General features: G+C 39.7%; 1 long non-coding RNA gene across 2 annotated transcripts; it reads right to left on the bottom strand.

Annotated features, from left to right (window-relative positions):
* Window positions 1-5,623: 5,623 nt before the first annotated feature.
* LOC110865138 lies at window positions 5,624-7,007 on the bottom strand. Of its 2 annotated transcripts, none has more exons than XR_002550396.2 (2): window positions 6,887-7,007; window positions 5,624-6,746 (listed from the first exon to the last, which is right to left on the bottom strand). It is a non-coding gene; the product is annotated as an uncharacterized LOC110865138 (long non-coding RNA). The 2 variants fall into 2 exon arrangements; XR_002550394.2 differs by having other exon boundaries at window positions 5,624-6,166; window positions 6,887-6,998.

The raw sequence follows: 7,007 nt of genomic DNA, 5'->3' as shown, positions 1-7,007 counted from the left end.
TCGACTGGAACCTTGTTCCTTTGCTTGTGTCGCCTGCCTTCTACTCGTAACCAACAACCCCTAATCAAGTGATTAGGGGTGTTTATATACTAAACACATTAGGGCCGATACCACCTAAGCCCATGCGACACCTATTCTAGCCCAAACCACATTGATAAACCCAAAACATAATAAACTAATTACATGATCAATCCCTATATATTGTTAACCTACATGAATAAACCTTCAGGTTCCAACAATCTCCCCCTAGGTTTATGCATGCAGGTTCTTCTGACTTCAGCTGCTTTGATGACCACCACTCATATTGTCTTTGTATCCACCAAAACCCTTCTTGTGAATATGCATGACAGAAGCTACTGCAGATGTCCAACCCTTAGCAATTTCCTCATATTTTTCAGTAGCTCTGATTTGGTTGCTTGCTAATACTTCAAGATCTTCAACTGCAAGATTCAATAAGTCGATCTGATCTACCAAACAGTAACTTGCATCACCATCACAAACAATTACTGCTTGACCAAGACGTTCATCATACGCCCAAAAGTGCAGTGTCTTCAATGCCCCTTTTGGAATCTTTCTCACTAACGGAATCGTCTTTTCTTTATCAGTAGCTGGCCAGTGGACAATCTTCATTCGCTTGTTCGTATACGGATCCCTAATCCCTTTTGCAGGTTTAACAATAGAATCCGCTGTACGCATCGAGGGAAAACCTTTTGCAACTTCCCTTTTTAATCTCTCGAAGAATGCATAACCAGGACCATTAGGCTTATCATCCACATAAGGTTTATTTGTCAAGTCTGTCAAATCTACCTTAGTGAACGACTGAAATTGTCCTGAATGTTTGTACCATTCAACCGGTCCAACTTTCCTCTTGATCCACCATCTGTTACGATCATGATCATAACCCCAGCTGACTACACCAGATCGATTTCCTTTCTTATCGTAGAGAGTTTCACCAACATCCATTAAATGATGTGTAGCACGTGCATCTTCATCATCTGGATTAGCATTCTTGTTCTTCAGAATCACAAACTCTCTTTTCTTCTTCAACCTCTCTGCTTTAGCTTTCTCTGCTTCTGGATCAGTAACTCTTTCAAAGTATTTTTCCATAGCAGCACTCCTTTCTGCATTATCTTTCTCAAAAGCTTTCTTTCTGTTTTCGACATCTGTGGGATCAGAAAACTCTTGTCCAAATTTCTTTTCAAGCTTGCCTCGCAAATCATAAACAATATTGAACAACAAACTAACGTCTCCTTGCAGTTGCTCAATTTGTTGATCTTTCTTCACAATGGTATCTTCAAGCTGTATGATCTTTGCATCTTTATGAATTGAATCTTGTTCGAGCACAACCAAACGTTTCTTCATTTCCCTCATGCTTATAAACTCATCATCATCACTAGAATCACTGTCGAAAGGCATTCTAAGTGGTTCTACAGGTCGTTTACCACTTGAACTGCTCGGTTCTTCATGAATAGTACCAGAAGGACCAGCACTAACAATTCCAGAGGGCCCAGCTTCTACATGAGCTTCAACATTAGGCACAGCTTCATTTTGAACTTCAACATTCGTCATAACTGTATCATCACCTTGAGTATGAACACCGGACTCAAAGATATTCTCTGTAGTGGTGGTGGTATCATCGTCAACGTACTTTTCAAAATCGAAGTCATACAAACCTTCGGTATCATCAGCAACAGTCACGGATTGATCTTTTCCTTGCTCAATAAACATTCCGGGTCTAGGATCCCTCCTTTTCCTTTTTAACGGAATAGAATCAGAATCCCTTGGGCTTTCTTCAGGCTCTTCAGTAGATACTGACAGATTGGGAGGAGGATTTCCCATCGTGTCAGTCACTTTCTTTATCAACATTGCCAAACTCTCAGCAGAAATCACTGGGTTAACTGTAGAAACAGCATCAGCATTAACTTCAGGAGGAAGTTCTATGTTATCATCATCTGAATCACATGTAATCTCAACACCTTCATCGTCAGAGTTAATAGTGATACGCTCTGGCTCAGGCTCATTTTCAGCTCTCCTTTGAATGTCATGTTCTTCAGCAACAATGGCACGTGCAGGTACGGCTTGTGCCCTGACTGGATTCTCAACAATGTCTTCGGTCTCTGCAAACTGACCAAACTTCTCCAACTCGATCAAACCTTCAAACTTTTTCTCTGTTCCCTTCTTCGTAGTAAGAGCACCAAAACACGAAGGTCCCATAGGCTTTAACTCCAGAGTATCACCAGATCTCCTCAATTCAGGATAACGTTCATTGAGAATCATCTGCACAAATCTAGGATACATAAGAAACTTATCCTTTCGAAGCCCAATAGCATTTCTCTTCATCGCTTCCAGAACATATCTTGAATAGTTGAACGGCTCATTAGTAATCACGCAAATCAATGCAGCCGTCTATGTTGTGTTTAATTGATCAATTCCCCCTCGGTTTTCTGTCATGCACAACAGGAACATGTGCAATAATAAACGCCAGTATGGATGAACAAACTTCTTAACCAAGGGAGGAAATTTTCCTTCATAACTCAGTCGTGGCAAAATTTCTTCAATGGTTCCAGCAGCAAGCTCGGTTGGATCCGTTTCCTGATCATTGAACTTCAACACATCCCTGATAGTCTGCTCCGTCACAATAATCTTCGTCCCGTCGATCTCAGCAGCTATAGCTCCTTTTCCTTCAATGATTTCCACCTTTGCAGTCTTCCAAAAATCTCGAATGAGGCTTTCATAAACGACCGGATTTTCACGAAGAGCGTGAGCAATACGGCATGTACTTAGGCCTTTGATCAATGACGTGAACAGCTGCTTATGCTTCACAGGTGGAGGTGCCAAATATGCTACTTGATTGTGAGACGCGATAAACTTTAAGTCCATTTTTCTGCACACCACACAAAACGTATAAGTTTCCAATAGCACGTAGATGACCCTGAGTTGTAGACATTTGCTGAAGTGGGAGTAGGTTTAGCAGCTGTAGCATTGCGAAACATTTGGAATCCTCCTTGAGACAGAAGAGTTGTGTTACTGTCACTGGATGTGGTGGGAGCTATTGAGAATCCGGCAGCCAGCATGCTGTTCTTGTAGTTAGTCTCTCTCTGCTTATCATCCAATTCCCAAGCTTTGATATGCGAGATCATCTCAGACAGGGTGCATCTTGCAAGATCTTTGGTTTTCTTGATCATAGCAACATGATGATCCCAACTCTTGGGCAATGCATTGAGAAGTTGTCTGTTGGTGGATGCGTTTGTGGTATGAATTTCTTCCATTTGCATTTGAGTCACCAGCCTGACAAACCTTTGGATCTGATTATCTACTGTTTCACCATAAATATGGTTGAAATTGTTGAAGTTTTGTTGCAGCAAGTTCCTTCGACTCTCTTTCATATCTTCATTACCTTCATACACTTCTACCAGAGAATCCCACAGTTCCTTGGCAGATTTGCAGGTGCGAAAGCCCATAGCAATATTAGGACCCAAACCCATGGTCAGATAGGAAAGAGCTCTATCATCTTCTTCAACAATGAGCAGATCATCTTCAGTGTATTGATCTCGAGGCTTCTTTATTTTAACATCAGGTTCTGTAGGGCTTTCCATCATAATCTCCCTAGGTCCTCTCAAGATGCTGCGCCATAGCTTGTAATCTTTAACTTTCAGATGCTGTTCAAAGCGCCACTTCCACTCGGGAAAGTCATTGGCATCAGTTAATCTCGGAATACGTGTTGTGGTTCCTAGCTTTGAATCCAGTTCTTGTTGTTGAGTTAGGGCAGACAATTCACTGTTGTTGGTTGACATGGTTAATTAATCAGTTAATTAATTAATTTTATTAAGTCCAAAATCAACAGTCCAAACGTCCGTAACACAATGTCGTTGCGAGTCGAAACGTGGTTGCGAGTCAATTTTCTGATGGTTGCGAGTCGTAACTGGAATGGTTGCGAGTCGTAACTAAAATGGTTGCGAGTCGTAACAAAAACCGAATGAGCCGAAACCACGGTTGCGAGTGGAGACCAATTCCTTGGTTGCGAGTCGTAACTAAGGCAGGATGAACCGAAACCAGCAGAGGTTGCGAGTCGTAACTGAAACGTGATGAGCCGCAACTGGGTGATTGCGAGTCGTAACCTGCAAAACAATAAGTGATAAGAACTGTTTACTCGCAATCCCGACTTTTCAGCAATTTCCAAAATTCAAAGATATTGTAATCTTTGAATCTGTTGAACCGATATCCCGAAATTTCAGCAAACACCAATACTGAAATCAACAAACCAAAATCAGTGATTTTTTCAATGAATATGTCAAGAACAGTTGATAAAAGTTTCTGCAAAACACTCAACAAATCGGATTAGTAACATATGAAGGTTCTTGAATCCGAATGATATCAAAACCGAGCCCTTGAATGGCTTCAATGGCTCTGATACCAATTGTAAAACCCGTGAGGATCTATCAATGATATCAATCTGAACTTATGTAAGTGCGGAATTCAAACACAAGTCGATTCAAGAATGAATATAAGATCAAATGAGAAACAATAGATAACAAACACAAACCGAAACTTGCATTCAACTTGATTGATGACTGATACAAGATTTCGACTGGAACCTTGTTCCTTTGCTTGTGTCGCCTGCCTTCTACTCGTAACCAACAACCCCTAATCAAGTGATTAGGGGTGTTTATATACTAAACACATTAGGGCCGATACCACCTAAGCCCATGCGACACCTATTCTAGCCCAAACCACATTGATAAACCCAAAACATAATAAACTAATTACATGATCAATCCCTATATATTGTTAACCTACATGAATAAACCTTCAGGTTCCAACAGTAAGCCACATCCTACAATGATGAGCATACAACTTGCGGAAAGATCGGTAAAATACCCTCAAGGTGTCATAGAGAACCTATTGGTAAAGGTCGGAGAATTTGTTTTTCCGGCCGACTTTGTTATCCTAGACATGGAACAAGACACCGAAATCCCACTCATATTAGGACGACCCTCCCTTGCCACCGCACGGCCTATGGTGGATATGAGTGACGGAAAACTAACATTGAGGGTTGGTGAAAAAAAGATCAGGTTTGAAGTGGGATACCGAGCGGAGGGTGATCCGGTCAAATACCTCAAAGCGATTTACTCAAGCCTAGACGACGCCTTGCAACAATACAACTCGGGATACGAGTCATCCTGCCCGGGTAACATTTGACCGACTTTGGGTCTAGCCAAGGACCCTTATAAACGTGGAACACCATGGAGGCATTCCATGGACTATCCATTAGTTAAGTAGTTTAAGTTTTAGTTTAATGTTTTCTTTTAAGTTTTATATTTGTAGGAATAAAAGCATGATCGAAAAATGATGAAGGATGATGAAAAAATGGAACCCATGCACGTAAACCAGAAGCCTCCCGACTCAAAAACTGCAAAACAGTGTCTGCAGCACCGAGCCGTGCTCATTCAGCACGTCCTTATGCCCAACTTACAAGAAGAAGATAGAAGGATAAGAAAGGTATAATTTTATTTTTGCTGTTAAAATACTTCAAAATTGATTTTACATATTTCTCCTTAAAATCTTAAAAAGAATATTTTTTATCATTCAACAAACAATTCAACTATTTCATAAAATCAAAAAATGATTCTGCAAATGGTATCAGAGCTATTTAGAAAATAAGATATCATTTAATTTTCTTTAATATGGAAAATAAAGAGCTATCACTTTCTTTTATATAGGGGAAATTGAATTTTACAAAAGACTATAATAGCCTTTGTTCGTCATGCATGACGTTTTTTTCAGTCGACATATCCATGTGTTGGGTCCAATTCTCTAGTGTCTTCGTCTGAAAAGTAGCTGTTATCTTTAGTAGAGGGACCACTTTTATACGAATTTTCCTTGGTGGAGGTTTCTTTAAAGCATATGCAATGATGGTTTTCATGTGCACCTTGCATTATTTGACAGAGTTTTTGTCTTGTGGGTAGGGGTCGGTGTGGCTATCGGAATAGTATCAAAACTACTATCCGTGGCATTCGCCCGCAGCCCCGCTGCTCATAAAGGTGATCCACAAAGTTCTTGCGTGTGTTTCACATCTGAAGCTCAAAAACACATCGTATTGATAGCTCTCCTTAATGAATGACGTTAAAGAAGACAACGCCATTGGAGTATGTTTTGTCGAAGATGACTGCAAAGAAACAACGGATCACACTGTTAATCCACAAGAGTGTATCTTATGAGCTGGTTATTACACTTTAGAGCTTAATTACCAAGGTTAATAAAGTGCTATTAACGTCGACATTGAATCACAAGCATTTCATTATAACTTATAAGCATAACATGGGCCTAGATGTATATTAAATATTTCTATGATGTCAACACAAGGAACTCGAAATTTCCACTTAAATGTATTTTTTAGGAATCCAACATTTATAAGGGGGTTCTATATACTCCTTCTCAAAAAGATTATTACACTAAGCTAAGCTAATTAAGTTATAACAAAATTCATGTAATAAGAAACACAAGAGAAATGCAAACGTTTGACTTTCTCAAAGTCAAAACCATTGCAGGTAGTTATAGAATGGTGGTGTTAATGAACTTCAGTTTCATATATTTCAGGAAGTTATTTCAGTTGGCGATTTGTGAGGAACTAAAGCAGCCAATTTTAGAAATTCCGGTTTATTATCTTCCTCACCCGTTAGGTAATCTTAATTAAACCCGATGGCCGATTCCCTTCCGTTTTGCCGATTTTAACAACCGATTCAGCACTACAATCAATCAAGATGCAAACTAAATAAATAGTAACAAAACGTTGGTGATGTTTGAACCACTATTAACAAACACCTAGATCCACCAATACCATTGAATAATTTAAAGATTCAAGTAAAAAACAAAAGTAACTAATTACCTCAAAAGAAACACCACCACTCAGATCAGACCACCAGAGCCTTTGATTTGTGAGTCTCAACTCTCAACTACGTTAAAGTTGTTGAATACGTTTTGAAGATGCAATTTGATCCACTTCCTGG

The sequence above is a fragment of the Helianthus annuus genome, chromosome 8 (genome assembly GCF_002127325.2).
Source record: "Helianthus annuus cultivar XRQ/B chromosome 8, HanXRQr2.0-SUNRISE, whole genome shotgun sequence".
Classification (NCBI taxonomy): domain Eukaryota; kingdom Viridiplantae; phylum Streptophyta; class Magnoliopsida; order Asterales; family Asteraceae; genus Helianthus; species Helianthus annuus.
The sequence above is the reverse complement of the archived record's forward strand: the minus strand, read 5'-3'. Positions and strand labels throughout refer to the sequence as shown.